Consider the following 26,264-nt stretch of genomic DNA (forward strand, 5'->3'; position numbering starts at 1 on the left):
CTAGGCTAGTCAGGTATGAATTAAATCATATCCCTGTTCAATATACAGTAGAGGTGACAAATAGATTTAAGGAATTAGATCTGATAGACAGAGTGCCTGAAGAACTATGGACAGAGGTTCGTAACATTGTACAACAGGTAGCAACCAAAACCATCCCAAAGAAAAAGAAATGCAAGAAAGCAAAATGGCTGTCTGAGGAAGCTTTGCAAATAGCTGAGGAAAGGAGGGAAGCAAAAGGCAAGGGAGAAAAAGAAAGATATGCCCAATTAAATGCAGAATTCCAAAGAATAGCTAGAAGAGATAAGAATGCCTTCTTAAATGAACAATGCAAAGAAATAGAAGAAAACAATAGAATAGGGAGGACCAGAGATCTTTTCAAGAAAATTGGAGAGATGAAAGGAACGTTTCATGCAAAAATGGGCATGATAAAGGAGCAAAATGGCAGGGACCTAACAGAGGCAGAAGAGATTAAGAAGAGGTGGCAAAATTACACAGAAGAACTATACAAGAATGAGCTTAACGTCCCTGATAATCACAATGAGGTGGTCACTGACCTCGAGCCAGACATCCTAGAATGTGAAGTGAAGTGGGCCTTAGAAAAGCTGAGCAACAACAAAGCTAATGGAGGTGACAGTATTCCAGCTGAGCTATTCAAAATCTTAAAAGACGATGCAGTAAAAGTGCTACACTCAATTTGCCAGCAAATTTAGAAAACTCAACAGTGGTCACAGGATTGGAAAAGATCAGTTTACATTCCAATTCCAAAGAAAGGCAGTGCCAAAGAATGTTCAAACTATCGCACCATTGCACTCATTTCACAGGCTAGTAAAGTTATGCTTAAAATCCTACAAGCTAGACTCCAGCAGTATTGTTGTGACTCAGGGCCAGCCTGTGGGTCCGACAGCCGGCTCCGATGTATCGGATGACTCAGATGTGGGGGAGGAGGGAAACGAACCGGCTGATGATGATTTGGAGGCTTTGCAGAGCCCTCAGCCGGGGACCTCTTCTCAGCTGCGTGAGCCCGAGAGTGCGGAGGAAGATGACCCACAGCTGGCCCTGTTCAAGGACGCCCGACGCAGGAGGCAGTCGAGCAGGAACAAACAAAGAAAGGCTGTGAGACTCCTCGGGAGGAGGCACAGGGAGACCACGCCCTGAGCTCTCTATAAAAGGAGTGTTTGGGGAGGGGCTGGTTGCTGAAAGCAACTTTTCCGCTTGAGAAGACAAGCTCTTGTGTTTTTGTTAACTGCGTAATTAAATCTTGGCAGATGCCTTTTAGCCTTGGAAGCTCTCCAGTCTCTTCTTCTTAAATAGGGGTTTGCCTTTACAAGGCCAGAAGAGGGCTGGTTCAGAACAAGTATGTGGATCGAGAACTACCAGAAGTACAGGCAGGATTTCGAAGAGGCAGAGGAACAAGAGATCAAATTGCTAACATACGCTGGATCATGGAGAAAGCTAGAGAGTTCCAGAAAAACATCTACTTCTGCTTCATTGACTATGCTAAAGCCTTTGATTGTGTGGATCATAACAAACTGTGGCAAGTCCTTAAAGAGATGGGCATACCAGACCATCTTATTTGTCTCTTGAGAAACCTATATGCGGGCCAAGAAGCAACAGTGAGAACTGGACACGGAACCACTGATTGGTTCAAAATTGGGAAAGGAGTCCGGCAAGGCTGTATACTGTCGCCTTGCCTATTTAACTTATATGCAGAGCACATCATGAGAAAGGCAGGGCTAGATGAATCAAAAGTTGGAATTAAGATTGCTGGAAGGAACATCAACAACCTAAGATATGCAGATGATACCACTCTAATGGCAGAAAGTGAAAAGGAACTAAAGAGCCTCTTGTTGCGAGTGAAGAAGGAGAGTGCAAAACCTGGGTTGAAACTAAACATTAAGAAAACCAAGATCATGGCATCCGGCCCTCTCAATTCCTGGCAAATAGATGGGGAAGAAATGGAGGTAGTGACAGATTTTATTTTCCTGGGCTCCAAGATCACTGCAGATGGGAACTGTAGCCAAGAAATTAAAAGACGCTTGCTCCTTGGGAGGAAAGCCATGGCAAATCTAGACAGCACACTAAAAAGCAGAGACATCACCCTGTCAACAAAAGTGCGTATAGTCAAAGCGATGGTCTTCCGAGTTGCAATGTATGGCAGTTAAAGCTGGACCATAAGAAAAGCTGAGCGCCAAAGAATTGAAGCCTTTGAACTTTGGTGCTGGAGAAGACTCCTGCGAGTCCCTTGGACTGCAAGGCGATCAAACCGGTCAGTCCTAGAGGAGATCAACCCTGACTGCTCTTTAGAAGGCCAGATCCTGAAGCTAAAACTCAAATACTTTGGCCACCTAATGAGAAGGAAGGAGTCACTGGAGAAGAGCCTAATGCTGGGAAAGATCGAGGGCAATAGAAGAAGGGGACGGGAGAGAATGAGGTGGCTGGATAGAGTCACTGAAGCAGTAGGTGTGAGCTTAAATGGACTCCAGAAGATGGTAGAGGACAGGAAGGCCTGGAGGAACATTGTCCATAGGGTCACGATGGGTCGGACACGACTTCGCAACTAACAACAACAAACCCTGTATTTCACTGCAGTTTATTAAAACCATTCCAGGAATCTACTTTACGACCTCCTCCCAAGAAAGCATATGGTCCCCTAGTGGTACCTGGACAAACACATTATAAAGTGAAATGTATTCTTGATTCTAGGTTTTATAAGGGAAAGTTGCAGTATTTAATGCAGTGGAAGGGATATCCATTCTCAGATGCCACATGGGTAAAATCTAATGATGTGAAAGCTAATAGGCTCATCCATAAATTCTACAACAAACACCCAAACAGGCCAAAACGCAGCCCTTAATTTATGCTTCTGTTTAAATCGCAGGATTACTTTCTGTTAAGGGGGGGCAGATGTCAACACTTTGACAATATATGTCCATGCTCTGATAGGCACTCTTGGCGCCTAAATGAGAACCTGTTTAGAAATCAGGGAAATGTGGAAGAATGTAAAAAACAGATGAAGGACTTTTTTGAAACTAACATGAACAAGGGTACCTCTATAGACATGGTTTGGGATGCTAGCAAAGCTTATATGAGAGGGGTGTTAATATATATGAACAACAAATACAGACGTAACCTGGAATTTAGGAGGAAAGAATTAGAGAATGAAATTAGGGGGGGAAAAAGGCCCTAATTTTGAATCCATCGGATGTGAAGATCAAAGAGGTTATCAAATTGTTAAGAGGACAGTTTGACAAGTTGATGGCTGATCAGGTGGCAACTAACTTACATTTTGCTAGGCATAATACTTTTTGCAATGCCAATAAACCAGGTAGATGGTTAGCTTACAGGTTAAGGAAGAAGCAAAGGGCTTCTAATATAGATAAAATAGAACATAAGGGTAAGGTTGTGTATCAACAGGATCTTATTAAGGAAGCTTTTGTGGACTTTTACTCTAAATTATATGCTAAAGATAAGATTAATGAAGCAGATATTGATGTATATTTGAGGAATGCCAACATCCCGGTTCTTACACAAGAACAAAAAGAAAAGATTAATCAATTGATAACAGAAGAAGAAATTGTTTTAGCAATTAAACAATTGAAGGTGGATAAAGTGCCAGGCACGGACGGACTGACGGCGGTGTATTATAAAAATTTACAATTGGAAATGATAAAGCCATTAAGGGAATTGTTTCAGACAATTCAGAGGGGAGGAGGGGTGCCTCCGTCTTGGAGAACTGCTTTTATTTCTCTGATTCCGAAGGAAGATCAGGATGTCACTCAAGTAAGAAATTACAGACCAATATCACTTTTGAATACGGACTACAAGATATTTGCTAAGGTTTTAGCTAACAGATTGATGAGGGTTTTGCAACAGATAATTCATGGTGATCAAACTGGGTTTATTAGTGGCAGACAAATGAAAAATAATGTGAGGCATATAGTAGATTTGTTGGAATTTTTGGAAAGGAACAACCAGATCCCTGTGGCGCTAATCTTTCTAGACGCCGAAAAAGCCTTTGATCAATTGGATTGGCAATTTTTGATGAAAGTATTAGATAAAATGAATTTTGGGGATAAATTCTTACAATCAATTAGGGTATTATATCAAAAACAAACAGCCCGAATAATAGTAAATAATAGTTTGACTGAAGTATGTAATATTGAAAAGGGTACAAGACAAGGGTGTCCGTTATCACCTTTATTATTTGTTTTAACATTGGAGATATTATTGATTAAAATACGGAATTCGGAAAAAATTAAGGGAATTCAAATTAGAGATCAGGATTATAGATTGAGGGCATTTGCAGACGATCTGGTTGTTACGGTGACTCAGCCAAAAAATTCTGTTGTGGACCTGATGGAAATAATAATGCAATATGGGAAGGTTTCTGGATTCAAGGTTAATATACAAAAAACTAAAATACTGGCTAAAAATATGACAGCATCGCAAAAGGCCCTTTTAGAAGGGTTAACTGGATTTAAGATTGTTAAAAGGGTTAAATGTTTGGGGGTGTATTTGTCACCCTCAAATGCAAAGTTATATAAAAATAATTATGAAAAATTATGGGGGGAAATTCAAAAAGAATTGGAAAGCTGGAAAAAATTACAATTGTCTCTATTGGGAAGAATTGCAGCAGTGAAAATGAATGTTTTGCCTAAATTTTTATTCTTATTTCAAATGATACCTATTCTTAAAAAGGATTCAAATTTGGAGGAATGGCAAAAGGGTATCAATAAATTTGTATGGGCAGGGAAAAGGCCACGAGTTAAATTTAAGATTATGCAGGACACGCATGAAAGAGGTGGTCTCAAAATGCCCAACTTTAAATTATACTATGAAGCTGCTGCTTTGTCAGCGATAAGTGACTGGATTAATTTAACACAAGGGAGATTATTAAATCTTGAAGGCCACGACTTGTTATTTGGCTGGCATTCATATTTATTGTATGATAAGAAGGTAGATAGTGTGTTTAAGGTGCATATTTTTAGACATGCTTTGTTGAGAGTTTGGAAAAAGTATAGACATAAGTTAAATTACAAGATACCTTCATGGGCAATACCGAAACACGCAATAGAAAATATAAATGTTGGGTTCAAACAAGATGTGACTACATACAAGGAAATCCTAAGTTTGGAGAGGAACGTCTGGTGTTTGAAGTCGTATAATTTTCTACGAGAAGAGAAGATTGTCCAAACCTGGTTTCAATATGGTCAATTACGGGCCAGGTGGAAAGAAGATCAGAAAATTGGCTTTTCAATGACTGATGAAAATCTGATAAAAGCAAATTAGAAATCAGGGTCCAGCACATATCAAACGGATATATCTTGCATTGATAGAAATTGACTCGGAAACAGAACTTGTTAAAGATTGTATGATAAAGTGGGCTCAGAATATTGAAGAAGTTATTACAATGGACACTTAGGAAAAGATCTGGGTGAGGAACGTAAAATTTACGGAAGCCCAAAATTTAAGAGAGAACTTTTATAAAATGTTTTATAGGTGGCATTTAGATCCTAAAAAGCTCACAAGTATGTATCCGAACTATCAACCTAAATGTTGGAGGTGTGGTAGTGAAGACGCAATGTACTTTCATATTTATTATTTTATTTATTTATTTTATTGCATTTATATACCGCCCTTTCCCTGAGGACTCAGGGCGGTTTACAGGGAGTTAAAAATCAACCATAGAAAAGTTAAAAACCAATTTAAAAAAGATTAAACCAACCCTGTACTATTAAAAACCCCAATTAAAATAAATTTCTCCTCAGCCTGGTGGACCTGTAAAAAGGTTAAAGCTTTTTGGATTAAAGTCTGGTGGAATATGCAGAAGATATTTAAGCAAAGGATAAAGTTTTGTCCGCAATTGTTTTTATTGGGCATAATTACGGATACTACTGTTGTGGACACTAAGTTGATGTTGAATTTAATTACGGCAGCAAGACTTTTAGTAGGGCAATATTGGAAGAAGGAAGAACTGCCAACTATAGAAGAATGGACTTTAAAAGTTTCCAACCTGGCGGAAATGGCAAAGATCTCAGGTTTCATCTATCAGAACCATGACAGATGAACTCTTTGCCAGCCAGTTAACAAATGTATATAGGAAGCATATCACAGTAGTAATTGAAGACTTCAGCTACCCAGATATTAGCTGGAAGACAAACTCTGCAGCGAGCGGGAGATCAAACAGATTCCTAATCAACCTAGCCAACAACTTTGTCATCCAAAAGGTAGAGGAGGGAACTAGAAGTAAAGCTATAATTGACTTAATTCTTAGTTTTACAAGCAAAGTTTTACATTCAGGCAGGAAAAATTAAAGATACAAGTACATATTAGGCGAGACCTGGCTCACAAACAGTAACTGTGAGAGGGACCTTGGAGTTCTAGTGGATGATCACTTGACTATGAGCCAGCAGTGCGCAGCAGCAGCCAAAAAAGCTAGTACAATCCTGGGTTATATAAACAGAGGCATAGAATCAAGATCACATGAAGTATTAATACCAGTATTAATACCACTTTATAAAACCTAGTGGGAACACACCTGGAATACTGCAACCAATTTTGGTCACCATACTACAAAAAAGATGTTGAGACCTTGGAAAAAGTTCAGAGAAGAACAACTGAGATGATCAAAGGCCTGGAGATTAAAACATATGAAGAAGAGCTGAAGAACTTGAGTTTGGCTAGTCTAAAGAAAAGAAGAAATAGAGGTGACATGATAGCAGTATTTGAGAGGCTGCCACAAAGAAGAGTGGGTCAAATTATTCTCCAAAGCACCAGAAACAGGACAAGAAACAATGGTTGGAAATTGATCAAAGAGAGAAGCAATGTGGAATTAAGGAGAAACTTACTAACAGTGAGGACAATTAACCATTGGTACAGCTTACCTTCAGGAATTGTGGGTGCTCCATCACTGGAGGATTTTAAGAAGAGACTGGACAGTCACTTGTCTGAGATGGTATAGGTTCTTCTGCCAAGGTCCCTTCCAGATTCTATTCTATTCTATTCTATTCTATTCTATTCTATTCTATTCTATTCTATTCTATTCTATTCTATTCTATTCTATTCTATTCTATTCTATTCTATTCTATTCTATTCTATTCTATTCTCATAGAAATATCAACTGTTACAGAGATATTTGATGATGTCATGTATACCTGATAATTTCAATGTAAAATACAAACATACCAGTTTGGCTTGTTTATACTCTTGCTACACAGAATAAGTTTTTTTAAAAAAAATATTGTAATATATTCCAATTATATAAAATGTTGAGTGGGGGAAAGAGCAACAAGATTACAAGACTACCCCTATTCTTTATTTGAGTAGTTTTTAATATCCCAGACAATATATCAACATAGCAAAGTAAATAATCTTCATTTGTAAAGTGTCATGAATCAATCTTTATATAGGTGAGTCTTATATTAAGAAAGACACTCTTCTATTTGGTGTCCAGTATTGAAAGAAGGTTCAGTCTATATTGGTTTAAAATACAGTGGTACCTTGATACTCGTCATTAATTTGTTCCAGAAATTGCAACAAGTACTAAAAACGATGAGTACCAAAAAAAAACCCTCACATGGCTTATCCTGTGACCCTGTGCAATGATTCAAAAATAAAATAAAGAAAATTTAAAAAGGATGAGGAGAACCACCAAATCCCAAAGTGAGGAACAACAATTGGCAAATGCAAGGTTGTTAATAAGTTAATTTTGAGACTTCTAACGTGTTCAGAAGAAAAACAACAACACGCCACATATTTATTGTTGGTGTGTGAATGCAAATAAATCTGCCTAACAAAAATCTTGAACTGAGTTTTTTTAGGAGACTAATAACTTGATTTCATCTCCTAGTAACATCTCTATTCATTCACTTCACCAGTCATTTGAGAAGATTATATTCTTATGACCAGTGTAATGTTTCAGCTTGCTTTGTTTTGATGAGTAAGAAAACCACTGAGCAGGTCTGTTTTGTTTTGCTTTGTCCAAGGATTAACATTAATGTTGAAGTATAGCTATGAATTGCAATCTATATTATAGAGTATTTCATCCATCAAATCATCACTTTGGGTATTTGAACAAGGGTCTCAAACAAACAAAATAACTTGTGTCAGGATGAAATAATGTTAGTAAACATTAGTATATTTGAAGCTGGTGGTAAGTGTATTTTGTCTGAAAGACTCATGGCCTACTGCTGAGACATAGGATGAAAGAGGGGAAGGGAACCTCATAAATTATTACATGAAGGCTGACCATCATCATTTAGGGGATAGAATTGTGCCATCTGCTCTTTTAAGTTCTTTGATGTATTTTCCTTTCATTGCAGAATGGAAATGTGAAATCAAATCATTTAAATCCTTGACCTTAAGACATGTGGATCACAACTATGGAATAAAAACACTTCTCAAAGAAACTGGTAGCCCTGGTGCATATTACATTAGATGCAGAAAGAACTCCTAATAAACAATGCACAATTGCTGTCATACTCTGTTAAAAATATCCAGTTCTCTTCAGATTCTGTGGCTGAAAAAGTGCAGTTACTAGATCAGGCTGCAAAGTGCCAGATGAAAATCAACTGAGTTTTCTGTATTGTTTGTAAAGCTAGTTTTGTAGCCCTTCAATCAGAGTGTTAAAATTTCATCTTGATAGCTTAGCTTAGACTCATTATCAATTTCACTAAACACACATGCACACACACAAAATCACATTGGACCCATAAGGTAGATTATAATCATACCAATCAACAAACAGGCCTTAATATTATTTACTGAAATGCTGTCTCTCAACACATATCCACAAGCACATACTCTCTCACACACCCACGTATATGTTTGAAGTTTGAAAAGTGTCTGACTTAGAACCAGTGGGTAATTGGGGATTTTATGGCCAAATGTGTGCAGGCGATACTTGGTTTGGATTCCCGCTCCAGGGATTAACATATTGTGATGCTTGAATGCCAACAGAAAACCTCCCCTCTCCCTTCCCTCTTGGCCCCCACCCCACAGCATCTAGAGTCCTTCTGCTGAAGCTGTTCAGTATAGGGTTGCTTTTTCCTGTGAGAGGATTAGAGAAGAAGAGAATGGCTTTGTGAAAAAAACAGAGAGAAAGAGAAGAGAAGAAATACAAAGGCTTGGAAATATTTCTTGTAGAGACAATTGAGATGAATTGCATGTTATGCAGCAGCTGACTGCTGTTGTACATGCTGTAAGTGACGCTGGTAAGGTTATTTCCTCTTCCCCTCTCCCCTCCCAATTCTACTGTTTTGTAATATTGATAGAATTGCCTTTATGGAAAAAAAATTTCTGGAAAAAAGGATCTTTTAATGATGTTACGTTATAGGGCATGGTCTTCTGTTTCTCCTTATGTAGGTGCTTAAGAAACAAAACAATAGGGACTTTGAAAGAAGCATTATTTGCTGTTTTTGCTTAGAATTTATTTTCTTGAAGTTGAGCAATGAGAGGAAGAGGGGTCATCTATAAAGTATTAAGCTATCTGTATATATTCTCAAAACTATTTTATGGTGAGGGAGAGGCCTTTCAGATAAATGCTCTGCAATATTCTTGATGTTATTGGATTTGTCACTTCCTTGGCAAAATTCCAGATTTCCCAGGGTGTGCGTGAGAAACATATGTTATGATCCACAACGGCAATAGGGGCCACTTGGCTTAGCAATAAAAACTAAGCAGACAACTTATTTAGCAAATATCTTCTAACGTCTCTCCCAAAAGGGTAGAAGAAAGGAAAGTGAGGTTGTACTTTCTGGAACACTTTCTGAAGAAAAAAATGAGGTTAATTTCAAAACAGTGAAGAATGCAGTGAAGAATGCTAAAATAGGTTGGCTCAGTTCTTGCATAACTGAATGGAAGATCATAGTGACTATTTAATCCAGCATCAAAATATACATGTGTATTTAGAGATCTCAATTTAAGCTGCAGTTTGAAACTGTTGGAAATTAACTGCATAGAAATTAAAGGGACTGGGGCTACTGTCAGATTATTCTCTTTTTCTATCTCTATTTCTTTTTTAAAATATATATTTATAAGAAGCGCATTTCAATGGATATTTTATTTTGTTTGGGGTTAACCTTTGATTGGAAGTTGATTTGAAGATAAAAGATGCATAAATTTGATTCAGGACAATCTCTCAAATGCATTTTTCTGATGCACTTCATGAACCACAAAGACAAGCAAAACTTTTCTTTTGTGGTCACTCAGAATTCAAATAAAGAAAGCAAGAGATGATGGGCATTATTTAACAGTCGTGGTTGATGGAAAACCTGGAACTCTTTTCTATCTTTTCCAGCATTGTTTCTTTTTCATCTCTGTTCCAAGGGCTTAAAGTTTTATCATGTCCTTCAGCATGCATATCTGAAATACCTCTCTGTATTTCATGCTGTGAGTGAATATGTTTCTTTCTTCTGTGTGCTTCTTTGACTCTAACTTCCTTTTCTTTTCCTCTTGGGGATACCAAAATGAATGTTTTAATGCTCTTATTCACATTGTTAGCTAGATCTTTTGTTATTTGAATGTCATTGCTATGAACTTTGAGGAAAAAACCTGATGAGCCATGATGTAGTCTTGCATAAATTAGTTTAGGAGCTGAGCCATAACTGGGGGGGGGCTCTTTTCCCTCAAAAACAGAGAGCTAATTTTAGAAAAAGGAGTTGCCATGGAACCAGAGAAAGAGAAAGAGAATGAGTGTCTCTGAATGAATATTTGGAGTGCAAAGTCCTGAATGTTTTCATTACATCACTATACATTATCAGGCATAAGAAGACTTCTCATTGCTTTATTTATCTTTGTTTTTCTTTCATATGCACATACCTAAACTTCTAGATATTAGCTGAAGTAGTTGCTAAGGATTTTTTTTCTTCCAGATTTAATCCTCACAGTATTACTTATATTTACCTAGTCACAATAGGAGTATTAAGTGAGTTGCAATAATCTAATTTCAATTTTGCAATTCATAGCTTTCCTCTTTCAGGTTATTTCTTTTCAGTGAACTTTTATCCTGACCTTTATAATTTTACATTAGATATAAAACTTTTTCAACCTATGCATTTTACCTCAGTAAACATATGTAATCATTTAGAGCAGGTATGTCAAACTCACAACATCACATGACAGTCATAGTTTTTGGTAGAGGTTGAGGCGAGGGAGTCAGTGCTGCTGCCACAAGCTGACCAGATCCCATTTGGGGAGCTAGATACAGCCTTTGGGTCAGCTCTCCTCCTTGCATATCCAGGCTGCTGAATCTCTCTCTCAGCTGCTTGATCAATTGACTGCTGAACATCATCAGTTGTCTTTGCTCCTCCACTCCTTCCCATTCCCAAACCTTTCTGTTATGTATTGGGCTTGTGGTGTTACGCCATGTGCATTGCTGGAGCAGCTAATGGCTCTCCAGCAACCCAGACAAGCCATCTCCGGTCCTGCAATTGGTTAGCCCCAGGCGGCAAGAGTGGGTTCAAACCTATTGGCTGCCACCTAGGGCTAAACTATATATTGTGGCTGGTTGTGGCCCAAGTTCCAGTACAGTTCCAGCAAGAATAAAAGAATGAGTTTTCCTGTACTCAGCCTCGTGTCATCATTCCTGCTCACCAGAGCCCACAATTTAATAGTGGTGACAAAGGTGGGATCCTGCTTCGCCGATTAAGGACCGAAGTCAACGAGGGGTCGGCAGTACATGCTGGAGGGAAGAGGCATTCCCCCCCCTCTAGGCCAGCTAGTAAGCCACGCTAGTGGCCGCGTGCTGAGAGGACGCATTCCCTGAGCCTAGAAGCACGATCCAAGAACGCAGGAATGTAAGGAAGATGCCAAAAGTCAGCAAATTAAAAGAGTTTGACGTGAAGCATCCGGAAGAATGGCCGTCTTACCTCTCGCAAGTAGAGAACTATCTGACAGCAAATCAAATTGCGGAGGAAGGGCTGAAGGCCGCCACATTGCTTTACATGTACGGCCCTGCAACTTTCAACCTAGCAGAGAACCTTTTCTCTCCAACGCCAATCGAAGCAGTCTCATGTACAGACCTTAAGAAGAAGCTAACTGGGCACTTCTAGCCCAAGATGTCAGAGATGGCGTGGTGATTCAAATTCGACCAAAGAGTGCAGCTACCCGAGGAGACAGCTTTGGAGTTTATTGCGGGTGTAAGGCAGGCCGCATACCTTTGCAAGTTCTCAAACTTAGAAGAACAACTAAGAGACCGGCTCGTCTGGGGCCTTCGGGACAGAACCCTTCAGCAGAGACTGTTTGCTAGAGCCAATTTAATGTTTTCCAAGGCACAGGATGAGGTGATGGCTGGTGAAGCCGCCGGGGGTGCAGTGCAGACAGTTCAGCCCACCAAACCTTCAAATGCCGAAGAATCGGTCCATCTTGAGGTCACCAAATGCGCCGGAGAATCATCAGAAAAAGAAGAACCCGAAATCAACAAACTCCAAAGGGAACCCAACACACAACACCGCAACAGCCACCAGAGAGAGAACGATTACAAGGCAGTTCTCTTACCGAGATGTAAAGGGTATGGAGGCAACCATATTCGCACCAACTGCAGATTTTGTTCAGCCATGTTTCGAGCTTGTGGAAGAACTGGCCACATCCAAGGTAAAGGTAAAGGTAAAGGTTCCCCCACACATGAGTGCTAGTCGTTTCTGACTCTAGGGGCCGGTGCTCATCTCCGTTTCAAAGCCGAAGAGCCAGCACTTGTCCAAGGACGTCTCTGTGGTCATGGGGCTGGCATGACTAGACGCCAAAGGCACATGGAACGCTGTTACCTTCCCACCATAGTGGTCCCTATTTTTCTACTTGCATTTTTATGTGCTTTCGAACTGCTAGGTTGGCAGAAGCTGGGACAAGTAACAGGCGCACACTCTGTTACGCAGCACTCCCAACGCACAACACTGTAACAGCCACCAGAGAGAGAACGATTACAAGGCAGTTCTCTTACCGAAATGTAAAGGGTGTGGAGGCAACCATATTCTCGCCAACTGCAGATTTCATTCGGCCATGTATCAAGCTTGTGGAAGAACCGGCCACATCCAAACTTGCCTTTAAATTCTTTTCACTTTGGCAGATTTTTACTGCTCTTCATTGCAATAACATATCAAATGAAATGCAAATCTAATGCCTGTAAATACTATGTATGTGTGTGTATATAAAATATTAATTATCTAGATGTTGTAACACTGATGCTTGAGGTTCTGAATCAATAAATCCTTTGTAACATAAATCTAGTAATTTATTACATTAGTGTTTCCTACACAACATGCTTGTTACATCTGAAAACCTAAAAGGTATATAGTTGGCAAAGGCAACTGTCTTGAAAATGGGATTATAGCTAAGTCTCATGTTTTGGAATGAGTGGAGGTGTATTAATAAGTCTGAATAGAAAGGCCAAGATTGGCATTTACCTTAGTGTTCTGGAGAGATAAAATTGCATTCTGGGACCTCTAAAATGGGAAATAAGGCCATTAATTTCTGAAAATGATGCCTCTGGCCAGTTCAGGAGACATTGTAAAATAGCTTTAGCAGATATAGGAAAGGAATCCCATAATAGAAAGATTCCAAGAATATGTATCCCTAAGATAAGCCATTCTGTCTTTATAATACATGGTCAAAAATCCCCATTTTGTTACATGTCAAAAATGAACTTACTAATGGATTTGACCTTATGGATCAATTGGGATCAAACCTTGATTTTCTTTTCTCTCCAATATATTGTTTGTTTGGATAAGGTAAAAGGGAAAGGTTCCCCCACACATGTGTGCTAGTCATTTCCAACTCTAGGGGCCGGTGCTCATCTCCGTTTCAAAGCCGAAGAGCCAGCGCTTGTCCGAGAACGTCTCCGTGGTCATGTGGCCGGCATGACTAGATGCCAAAGGCGCACGGAACGCTGTTACCTTCCCACTGTAGTGGTCCCTATTTTTCTACTTGCATTTTTACATGCTTTCGAACTGCTAGGTTGGCAGAAACACCATATACTCTCAACACCTGTTCTGGTCGTGTAGAGACCTCTGGCAGAAGAGCTAATGGGTTCATGATCTCTCATATCAAAGCAAAGAAGGGCATACCATTGCCATCATTGGTTGAGTGTGACCAAATACCAGACAACAGGGAAGAGATTCCCACTCCAGAAGCTGCATATCATCATCCCCACTTAAGGCACCTGGCTACTGAGATTCCTCCAATGGATATGGATGCTGACATTTTAGTCTTGCTGGGAAGAGACATTCTCAGAGTTCATAAAGTACGCCAGCATTGCAATGGACCTGATGATGCCCCATATGCACAAAGACTTGACCTAGGTTGGGTAATAGTGGGAGATACAGTATATGCATAAATAGAACGCACACACCATCAGAGATCAACTCCTTCAAAACTCACCTGTTAAGGAATGGGAATGTATCTCACTTCAGACAATACCCTCACCACTATGAAGAAAAGGAGAAGCCTCTTAACATCATCCAGGTATCTGATGATATCCCCATCACCTGTGATGATAACTTAGGCAGCACAGTGTCGGGTGGGCTCAGGACAGGGGTTGCTCCTCTGTCCTAGTCCTATTAGACCTCTCAGTGGCTTTTGATACCATCGACCATGGTATCTTACTGCGGCGCCTCAGGGGGTTGGGAGTGGGTGGCACTGTTTTACAGTGGTTCTCCTCCTACCTCCTGGGTCATTCGTAGTCAGTGTTGGCAGGGGGACAGAGGTCGGCCTCGAGGCCTCTCGTTTGTGGAGTCCCTCAGGGGTCGGTCCTCTTGCCCCTCCTGTTCAACATCTATATGAAGCCGCTGGGTGAGATCATTCATGGTTTTGGGGTGGGGTATCATCAGTACGCTGATGATACCCAGCTTTTTATTTCCACCCCAGATCAACCCAGTGATGTCCTCTCCATGATGTCCCATTGCCTGGAGGCGGTGAGTGTCTGGATGGGAAGGAGCAGGCTTCATCTAAATCCCGACAAGACCGAGTGGCTGTGCATACCTGCATCTCGGGTTGTCCATTCTATTCCATCTTTATCTATAGGGGGTGAGGTGTTACCCCCCGTAGATAGGGCTTGCAACTTGGGTGTCCTCCTTGATTCACAGCTCAGTTTTGAAGATCATATAGGAGTTGTGACCAGGGGGGCATTTGCCCAGGTTCGCCTGGTGCGCCAGTTGCGGCCCTACCTGGACCGAGATGCCCTACGCACAGTCACTCATGCGCTCGTGTCCTCTCGGATAGACTACTGCAACGCTCTGTACATGGGGCTGCCCTTGAATACCACTCGGAGGCTCCAGCTGGTGCAGAATGCGGCTGCACGAGTTGTGATGGGGGTCTCCCGATACTCCCATGTAACACCTCTGCTCCGCGAGCTGCATTGGCTTCCAGTTGTCTTCCGGGTGAGATTCAAGGTGCTGGTGATGACCTATAAAGCCCTAAATGGCATGGGTCCGGGTTATTTACAGGAGTGCCTTTTGCCGGCATTAACTTCCCATCATCCTGTGCGCTCCCACAGAGAGGGCCTCCTCAGGGTGCCGTCGGTCAGGGAATGGCGACTGGCGGCCCCCAGGGGGAGAGCATTCTCTGTGGGCACGCCTGCCCTCTGGAATCAGCTTCCTGTTCTGGATGGCTCCCGACCTTCGCTCTTTTCGCCGCGACCTGAAGACTTAGCTATTTGAAGTTGCCGGCCTGGACTGAGGGACTGGGATTTTAGATCTTAAATTTTAAAAATTTTAAATTTTATTGTTTAGGGCTATTTGGTTTAATTTCATTTTAATTTTTGTATATTATATGTTGTTCATAGTGTTTTTGTATATTATATGTTGTTCATAGTGTTTTAATTGCCCTGTACACCGCCCCGAGTCCCTTGGGAGAGGGGCGGTATATAAATCTAAATAAATAAATAAATAAATATAATCAATTCAAGGCCTCTTATTCCAGTGTCTACAGATCCAGAATCCCCAACCATCCTCACTCCAGCTACTCTTCTCACTCAGAAGCTCAGATCTGTTCCTGTTCCACTTGGAGATTTTAAAGCAGGAAATCTATACCATGATCAGTGGAGGAGAGTACAACACCTCGCCAACTGTTTCTGGAATCGATGGAAGATGAAGTATCTTTCTCTTTTGCAAGGACACAGAAAATGGCAACATCAGAACCCCAATCTCAAAGTTGGAGACCTTGTTCTGCTCAAGGACCAACAAGCTCAAAGAATTGAAAGGCACCATAAGACCTTCATCATACCCATCACAGAACTTAATTTAATGTACATAACTGGGTAAGATTTTTTTCTTGCTTCCCTGCAGTCTCAATCAAACCATGACTTCTTTAGTTCTTAAGGGTAGAACTATTTTCACTGGTTGTGTGGGGAAATAACACCTAGTTCTTCTTTACGTTCACTCCCTCCCGAGCCGGATTGCCATGCTATGGAGGATGCGCTTTACCCAGTCCTTCTCTGCTGTTTTGGAGCCAGGGAGGAGTGACAGAGAAAGGCTCTGCTGCCACAGCACAACAGCCATGTCTGCCACTGGAGGGTCTTTCTTTGGTCCCCACTGCTTTCTCTGCCAACTCTCTTGTGGCTTGCGCTATGACCAAGGGGCACAAGCCTCCCCTGCCACTTCCCTCTGCCAGCCCTGGTATCTCTCCGCCAGCCCTCTGTCGCAGCCACCACATTTTCTTGCCATACCTTCTTGTCACCCTGCATTGGCCCACATCTCCCTTCTCCATTCTGGAAATGGCAGCCCCGTTTTCTGCTGCTTTCCTCCTGGCAGAAGGAAGGAAAGGAAGGATGCTTCATATGGAAGGACACTATGATAAGCTCCGGGAAAACTGTGCCAGCTGGAGCTGGGTGAGAAAGGCCAGGCTCCCCTTTCCCAATGGTTCTGCAAAGTCCTTGAGAAGTGAATCCGCTTCCCACAGGGCTGGCCCAATCTGCCATAGGAGAGTTGGCAGAGGAGAAGGAGGTGACGGGGACCAAAGAAAGCCCCTCCAGTGACAGATGTGTCTGTTGCACAGAGGCGGCAGAGCCTTTCGCTGTCACTCCCTCCTGGCTCTGAAATGGTGGAGGGGGACCAGTTCAGGGCCATCCCCTGTAGCATGGCAATCCGGCTCAGGAGGGGAGTGAAAGGGTAGAGGCGGGCAGGCAGCTGACATGATCAAAGATGCCACATCTCTGTTTGGTTTCTGTCACTCCTCTCTTGGACTTTTGGGGAGGGTAATTTTTTTCCCACCTGGAAGGAAGTTGAACGAAAACCAGATGTGTTCCAGAAAACACAGATTTATTGTTATGTATTGGGCTTGTGGTATTGCACCACGTGCATTGCTGGAGGAGCTAACGGCTCTCCAGCAACCCAGACAGGCCGTCTCCAGTCCTGCAATTGGTCAGCCCCAGGCAGCAAGCATGGGTTCAAACCTATTGGCTGCCACCTAGGGGCTAGGCTATATATTGTGGCTGGGTGCAGCCCAAGCTTCAGTACAGTTCTAGCAAGAATAAAAGAATGAGTTTCCCTGAACTCAGTCTTGTGTCATCATTCCTGCTCACCAGAGCCCACGACTTAACAGTGGTGATGAGGATGGGATCCTGCTTTACCGTTTAAAGGGCTGAAGTCAATGAGGGGTTGGCAGTACATGCTGGAGGGAAGAGGCATGTTCCCTCCCTCTCTAGGCCGGCTAGTAAGCCACGCTAGCAGCCACATGCTCAGAGGATGCATTCCCTGAGCCTAGAAGCAGGATCCAAGAACACAGGAATCTAAGGAAGATGCCAACGGTCGGCAAACTAAGAGACTTTGATGTGAAGCATCCAGAAGAATGGCTGTCTTACCTCTCGCAAGTAGAGAACTATCTACGAGCAAATCAAATTGCAGAGGAAGGCCTAAAGGCCACCACGTTGCTGTGTGTTGCCCTGCAACTTTTGACCTAGCAGAGAATCTTTTCGTGCCGACGCCCATCAAAGCAGTATCATATGCAGACCTTAAGAAGAAGCTAACCGGCCACTTCCAGCCCAAGATGTCGGAGATGGTGTGGCATTTTAAATTCGACCAAAGAGTTCAGTTACCCGGGGAGACAGCTTCAGAGTTTATCGCGGGCCTAAGGCAGGCTGCACGCTTTTGCAACTTCTCAAACTTAGAAGAATGACTAAGAGACTGGCTCGTCTGTGGCCTTTGGGACAGAACCCTTCAGCAGAGACTGTTTGCTAGACCCAATCTCACATTCTCCGAGGCACAGGATGAGGTCATGGCCGATGAAGTCGCTGGGGATGCAGGGCAGACATTTCAGCCCACTAAACCTTCAAAGGTCGAAGATTCCGTCCATCTTGAGGTGGCCAAATTCGTCAGAGAATTGTCAGAAGATGAAGAACCTGAAATCAACAAGCTCCAAAGGCAACCAAATGCGCAAAACCACCAGCAAGAGAACAATTACAAGGCCGTTCTCTTACCTAGATGTAAGGGGTGAGGAGGTAACCATCTTCGCACCAATTGCAGATTTCCCTCGGCCATGTGTAGAGCTTGCAGAAGGACTGGCCACATCGCAGTGGTTTGCAGAGCCCACCAGAGAGACAGGCCACCCAAACACCAGTCGGAGGAACTGACTAGGAGAGGTACTAGGGCCCAAGGTCCAGTTAGTGTGGGGTTCTTCAGAAGCCAGAGAAGTGTTTGCCGCACTGGGGCTCAACGCCCCATCAAGCCTAAACTTAAGCTCTTGGTAGAGCTACAAGGAGTTCCATGTAAGATGGAGTTGGACTCCGGCTTTGCAGTCTCAATCATTTCGCAAGACACATTTGACTTTGTGTGTAGGCGCAGTAACAATTGGGCTAAACTAAGACCGTCAGATATCATTTTAATGGATTTTCAGAATGCTCATATTAAAGTTAAGGGGGAAGCCACATAATCGGTAAAATTTAAAGGGTTTTTGGGGCACCTGGATGTAATAGTAGTAGGGGGCTAAAGAACGAGTCTTATTGGACTTGATTGGCTTGATGCTTTAGGTATTCAGATTATTGGCATAAACCGGACACAAACTGCAGACCTCATGGCAGTATGCAAAGAATATGCGGATGTTTTTGATTCAACCCTAGGGACATACACTGGCCCACCAATTTCTTTTAAGTTAGATCCTAACGTTGTTCCAATTAGGGTTAAACCTCTCAGGGTCCCCTTTGCCTTAAAGCACAAAATTGATTCCGAAATCGATAAGCTTGTAGAACAGGGCGTGTTACAGCCTGTTGATGGGGGGGGGAGTGGGAAACTCCTATTGTCACCCCACTGAAGTCATTGGGGAAGTTCGCATTTGCACTGATTATAAATGCACATTAAATAAGGCCCTCAAACAACATGCTTACCCGGTTCCTGTAGTCAACCATATTTTAGCCTCCTTGCAAGGTGGAACCATTTTTGCTAAACTTGATTTAGCACAGGCCTATCAGCAATTGCTGGTTGATGAGGCCACAGCCACAGCTCAAATGATCATGACTCACAGAGGGGCATTTAAAGTCAAACGCTTACAGTGTGGAATCAGTGTTGCAGTGGGTATTTTCCAAGGGATTATGGAACGTACACTTAAGGGTATCCAGGGCGTCTGCCCTTATTTTGATGATGTTCTTATTGCTGGGGAATCCCCAGAAGTGTTGGCCAGGAGGCTCAGGGCTGTTTTGCAGACGCTTTGCAAAGCAGGCCTCAAATTAAAGAAGAACAAGTGTAGTATTGGGGTCTCATCAACAGAATTCTTGGGGTTCTGCATTGATGCTAATGGTATTCACCCCGCTGATTCTAAAGTGAAGGCCATTAAAATGGCTCCAAGGCCAAAATCAAAAGGAGAGCTGCAAGCATTTTTGAGTCTCCTATACTTTTATCACACATTCCTACCTCATAAGTCAGCAATAGCAGAGCCCCTCCACAGGCTGCTTGATAATGCCCCTTGAAAATGCACTAACTTACACGAAAAATCTTCCAGGATTTGAAAGCCCTTCTATCAGAAAAGTCCACTGTAACTCATTACATAGAGTCTAAACCTGTATGTCTTGCATGTGATGCATCTCCCTTTGTGGTGGGGGCAGTCTTAAGCCACATAGAGAAAAATGGGAAACAGGTTCATATTGCATTTTACTCTAGGACCTTGTCCTCTGCTGAGCGCAATGATGCACAAATTGACAAAGAGGCCTTGGCCATAGTTGCTGGAGTTAAAAAAAATCATGATTATTTATATTGCAGGGATTTCACTGTCTATACTGACCACAAACCTCTGTTGGGACTGTTGACAACAGACAAACAAACCCCCCACATACTATCTCCAAGAATGTTGAGATGGTCTATTTTTTTTGTCTACATACAATTTTAACTTAATTCATAAACCAGGAAAGGAAATGGGCCATGCTGATGGCCTCAGCAGACTACCACTGCCATTAATGGATCCTGATCCAGCTCCTGCTGCTAGAATACTGTCCATACAGGACATACCTGAGTTTCCCCTCCATGCAGGGTATATTGCTGCTGAAACTGCCACAGATAAAATACTGAGTAGAGTTTTGTCATGGGTATACACGGGCTGGTTGGAAAAAAGTCCAGGCTCTGAATTTCGAAGTTATTTTGTCAGGAGACATGAGTTGTCTGCACATAAAGGCTGCATATTATGGGGGAACAGAGTAATAATTCCCACTTCATTAAGGGACAGAGTCTTACACTCCTTACATGAAGGCCATCCAGGCATTGGCAGAATGAAAGCTTTAGCTAGAAGTGGTGGCCTGGCCTTGATAAGGCTATCGAGGATCAAGTCCATGGTTGTTATACATGCCAGCAATCTAGGCCTGAAATGCCTCAGGCTGTAGTTCACAGGTGGGAGGAAACGCACACTCCCTGGTCTAGGACTCACATAGACTACGCTGGGCCTTTTCAGGGGCAGCTTTCCTTATAGTAGTGGATAGCCACTCAAAATGGCTGGAAGTAATTCCAGTTCCTAACATGACTACTGCTAGGACCATACAGGTGCTGAGAAAACTCTTTGCAACACATGGGTTGCCTGACGTTTTAGTTTCTGATAATGGGGCACAATTCACTGCTGTTGAATTTCAGGCTTTTCTTATAGCTAATCTAATCAGACATGCAACGTCTGCACCATTTCATCCATCTTCTAATGAACAAGCCAAATGCATGGTGAGGACAACAAAGCACATTGTCACAGGTGACTGGCATCAAAGGTTGGCAGATTTTTTACTCTGCCAGCATACTGTGCCCTGCACTGCTACAGGTAAAAGTCCTGCTGAACTACATTGGGGGAGACGTTTAATTACTAAACTGGACAGGTTGCATCCTGACAGAGTGGCATCAGAAGCCTCTCGACCAAAACCTCTGGGGGGGCTGCACATGGGCGATTGGGTTTGGGCCAGGAACTATGGTCACGGGAATTTATGGGTTCCTGGTCAAATAACCAAGGCATCTGGACCCCTATCTTATGAAGTGGGGTTGGAGGGAGGGCGACTGGTCAGAAAACACACCAACCAACTCAGGAAAAGGTTTACAGAATGGTCACTAAGTGAGGGCTGCAGCATAAGTCCCTCCCAAGGTCCTCAAACTTGCAGCCAAGACAGCCCTCACTGGAACCACCAGGGTTTTCCCTTCTCAGTGGAAGTGGAATGTGCAGAAGAACCGGGAAGCACGGAAGCGCAACATGGAACCCCTGACCAAGCAAGCCCGCCGAACCTCAGCAACTGCTGTGCCTACTCTGCAGAACAGACTGACTCTGGGGTGGGCCAACCTGGTGAGGCCAGCCAGAGCATTTTGATTCCCCTTGACAATGGAGCACAAAGGGACATGGGTCTACCCAGCCCACTGGGTAAACTGGTAGACCACAAAGTGAGGGGAACTCCAAGACGTTCCTCTAGGCCACACAAGCCTCCTGCGTATTTCACAGATTACATTGTAAAATAAAGTGATGTATAGTGTTGTGAAACATGTACCACTACCTACAGAAACTTGGGCATTGTGAAACTACCATTACTGCAATGTAAGCCTGTTCATGAGATGTTGTTTAATCTCATTGTAGCTCTTACTGCATTGGTAAGCCTGTTCAGACGTTATTCAATCTCATTGTAGCCACAGTGAATTTATGATTTATTATTTTATTATTATTTTTTATTATTATCACTACAATTGTCGGGAGTGATTAATAAGTCTTGACAGCTGTTAAGACTATTCAAGGGTGTCATAGTCTGATCTAAGAGGGGAGGGGTGTTATGTATTGAGCTTGTGGTGTTACACCAGGTGCATTGCTGGAGCAGCTAATGGCTCTCCAGCAACCCAGACAAGCCAACTCCGATCCTGTAATTGGTTAGCCCCAGGGGGCAAGAGTGGGTTCAAACCTATTGACCGCCACCTAGGGGCTAGATTATATATTATGGCTGGTTGTGGCCCAAGTTCCAGTCCAGTTCCAGCAAGAATAAAAGAATGAGTTTTCTGTACTCAGCCTCGTGTCATCATTCCTGCTCACCAGAGCCCACGACTTAACACCTTCTCTCTCTCCATCCATAGGCTCTGGCAAACTCAGGTACCAAATAGGCCAGTGGGAACTCGGCCTTCAAAACACCTTCTCACCACCTTTCTACTCCTGGCAGGTGAATGACTCCTGTTGACCCAGTCCACTCCAGTGTTGCTAGAGATGCCAACTTCTCCACTTTCACTTTTGGGTGGTTAACAGCTGGTTGGGCACCAGAGTTTCCTTGGGTGCTGACTGGGGCTGCCCCTGCCTTGGCTTTAGGTAATTGCTCTCCCTTCAGCTCCATCAGTGGCGTAGCGTGGGTTGTCAGAACCCGGGGCAAGGCAAGTAATTTGTGCCCCCTAACCCGTGGATTTTAGCACTCGAGTCTGCCGCAGGGAGCCCCGCATCCTGGGCGTCCACCGCACCCCCCACCCACGCCTCGCCCGGGAAAAGGGGGAAGGTCCGGCATCCCCTCCCTCACGTGCGGCAGAAGCGCCGGGACCCGAGGCTGTGCCAGGAGGCGGGCGGCGCAGCGGAGCCTCCACTTCGGAGCCGGCGGGGGGGCGGCTGGGGGCGCCACCGTCCCTTTCTTACCTCTGATGCCTGGAAGAGAGCGGGACCCGCCAGCGCAGCTGCCCGTCTCGCTCAGGCATGCACCACGGCTGGCCGGGGCTTCTGCCGGGGGCGCATCCAGGTGCGGGGAGCGAGGGAGGGGGCCGACACGATGCCCCGTGAGCTTGGCAGCCCTTGGCCGGAGCTGCGGCTGAGCCTGGAGCCGCACCAGCCCGCACCTGCTGCCCCGGGAGAGCTCGGCTCGCTCCTCTGACCCCCCTCCCGCCACCACCGCCCCCTCAGCCACGTGCGCCGGGCTGCCACCGCGGGGGCCGCTCTAGCGCGGAGAGGGGGAGGCCAGTCCCCGTTCGGCCCGCCAGCCCCGGGAGAGCCCCGCTCGAGCGCCTCGCCAGCCGCTGAACTCTGGCTTTTGAGCAGGAGCGACCTTGCCCTGCTTGCCCTTGCCCGGCGCCGGGAGCAGCTGCTGCCGACCGCCCCACTTTTCGCAAGCCCCGCTACGCCGCCGCCACCTGCCGCGGGGTGAGGGAGTCGGGGCCGCACTGGCGGGTGCTTCTCTGGCAGTGGGGCATGCTGGTGCCCTGCACTGCGCTCCGTCTGTGGGGGCCGCCCTGGGAAAGGTGGAAGTGCAGCTGTGGTCTGGGATGGCTCCGAGCCCTGTCTGGCCGGCTTTGTGCCTCCGTCCCCCAAGAGTAGCTGGTTGTGAGTTGCTGCTTCCCCAAGTGCGCCTCAGCCCCGGATCCCCCCGCGGGACTCCAGCCGCGCGAAGGGCACTTCGGCGCGTCTTCCATCCCTCCCGAGTGCGAGCGTCCCCCCAGATGTTGCGCCCGGTGCGGCCGGCCCCCCCTGCACCCCCCACGCTACGCCACTGAGCTCCATTTCAGGCATCTTCCCCTGAGTTTTCACCACCCCTATCAGGACTCCTCAATTGATTTTAAATTTAAAAGAGTTTAGTGTTAAAGTTCTGACTGATGAGCTCAACGAAATAAGCATAGCTGAGACTATTCAATCTCTAATGCAAAAGTTTATTGAGCACATTTTGGCACAGATGAAAGGAAAACCATATCTGGCTATTGGTGCCTAAATTGCTATATTAAAAGAATAGAAACCTCCTTCCCCTTGTTAGTGTAGGTCACATTATCCAATTATAAGTCAGACAATCAGGGCTTTTTTTCTCATAGAACACTCAGAACGGAGTTCCGGCACCTTTTTTGGACGGAACCTTGTAGGATAGGCAAGGCGGGTTGTATGACATGTGTGAGTTCCGGCACCTTTTTCTTATAAAAAAAAAAAAAGCACTGGATATCACTTACCCCAAAACAAAAGTTAGTTGCTATTTATGAATAGGAATGGAAAAAATGAAATTGTTTTCATCTGTAATTTTCTGGAAAAAAGGAAACAGTAATCCTTTGATTATTATGAAATAAGAGATTTGTAGTTGAGCTGAGTTGAGTTAGCTATGCTATCTTGGATATACTGGTTACTGCTCATCAGGAATGATCTCTAAGATTCTGGTATACATGATTTGCATATAATTATGATTTATTTAAGTAATCTTTTCTATGATCCTTGTTTGGGTATGCACAGCATATTAAGGCATAAACCAGCTTACAAACAAGAAAGGCTGAGTTTGTACAACATATACATCCTTACCCTCTGTGGATGTTCATGGTAGATATATGTGGTCCTCAATGGAACTGCATCTACATGGAAGGAAGTGTGTAGTGGGGTGCCCCAGGGCTCTGTTCTGGGCCCAGTGCTCTTCAACATCTTCATCAATGATTTGGATGAGGAGATAGATGGGGAATTCATCAAATCTGCAGAGGACACTAAGCTGGCAGGAATAGCCAACACTCCAGAAGATAGGCTTAAGGTACAGGAGGATCTTGACAGACTTGAACATTGGGCAATATCTAACAAAATGAAATTCAATGGTGAAAAAAGTAAGGTTCTACATTTAGGCAAGAAAAACCAAATGCACAAGTATAATATAGGTGGAAGTCTTTAAGAAGAGACTAGACAGCCATTTGTCTGAAATGGTATAGGGTTTCCTGCCTGAGCAGGGGGTTGGACTAGATGACCTCCAAGGTCCCTTCCAACTTTATTACTATTACATTATTGCATCAATATTTAGAAAATATAAATTGAAAAATGAGAATATTATCTATATCTATATCTATATATCTATATCTATATATCATCTATATCTATCTATCTATCTATCTATCTATCTATCTATCTATCTATCTATCTATCTATCTATCTATCTATTATACCCTTCATATATTGAGAATCATTGTTTGATAACTTGCTTTCTATGCCTGCATAGGGCTGTTTGTAGAATGTTCTTATATGGACTTTTAAAAATATTGTTTAAAAAGTCTTAATTATATATTTCTCAGTTTTGTTCAATTATACTATTCATTTTAGAAAAGTGTACCAGTGGCCTTAATATACAATGATCCACTTTTTTTTACCCCTTTTGATGTTGGTATTGTTTGTTATGGTTTCAGTATTGCCAAATTGTAAGAAAAACACAGAACTTGCACAATCTTTTTTATCTTCCATAACCTTAGCATTTTTCATTGTTTTTATTTATCACTAAATGAAAAAAATTGAAAAACATTACACCTCAGATTTTATGGTGTTTGCTGTGTCACTGTGTGTCACTGTGTCATTTCTAATTGTACATCTCTTTCTGCTCTGCACCTGTGTTATTATCTTATCATGTAACCAGTGACTCTCATATGTCCAGCTATGTTATGGTTTTAAACTGTTTTGTGCACATGCCTAGAAAAAGTTTCTCACAGTTACTTCTTTACTTTTCTCTTCTGCCTGATGAGAGAATGTAGTCAGTTTAGATCTTTTGTTTTCTCATTATAAGTTTTACAATAGAATATGCCTCAGATTTTCTTTCTTTGATATCCACCATGCAAATGAACCACGGTCCATCCTCCTCTGGTCGGAATGTTAATTATTCAATGACATGCTGTTCACTACATTCACAATAGTTAAAAGGTGGAAATACCAATTAAATCCTGAGATTAAAAAAATGAAAAGTGATTTGATATTCTGATACGACTAAGTAAAATTAGTTTAATGACATGGGAGTTTAGCAACTGTAACCTTAGTTGTATACATTTAAATTCAATTTTAAGTCAAGTAAATGATTCCTCTGAGCAGAACTACTTTTAAATACATGTGCACAAACAAACTCATCCCATCCTTTCCAGACACACTACTTAACCATTAAGAAAAAA

Source organism: Vipera ursinii, assembly GCF_947247035.1.
Source record: "Vipera ursinii genome assembly, chromosome: 4".
NCBI lineage: Eukaryota > Metazoa > Chordata > Lepidosauria > Squamata > Viperidae > Vipera > Vipera ursinii.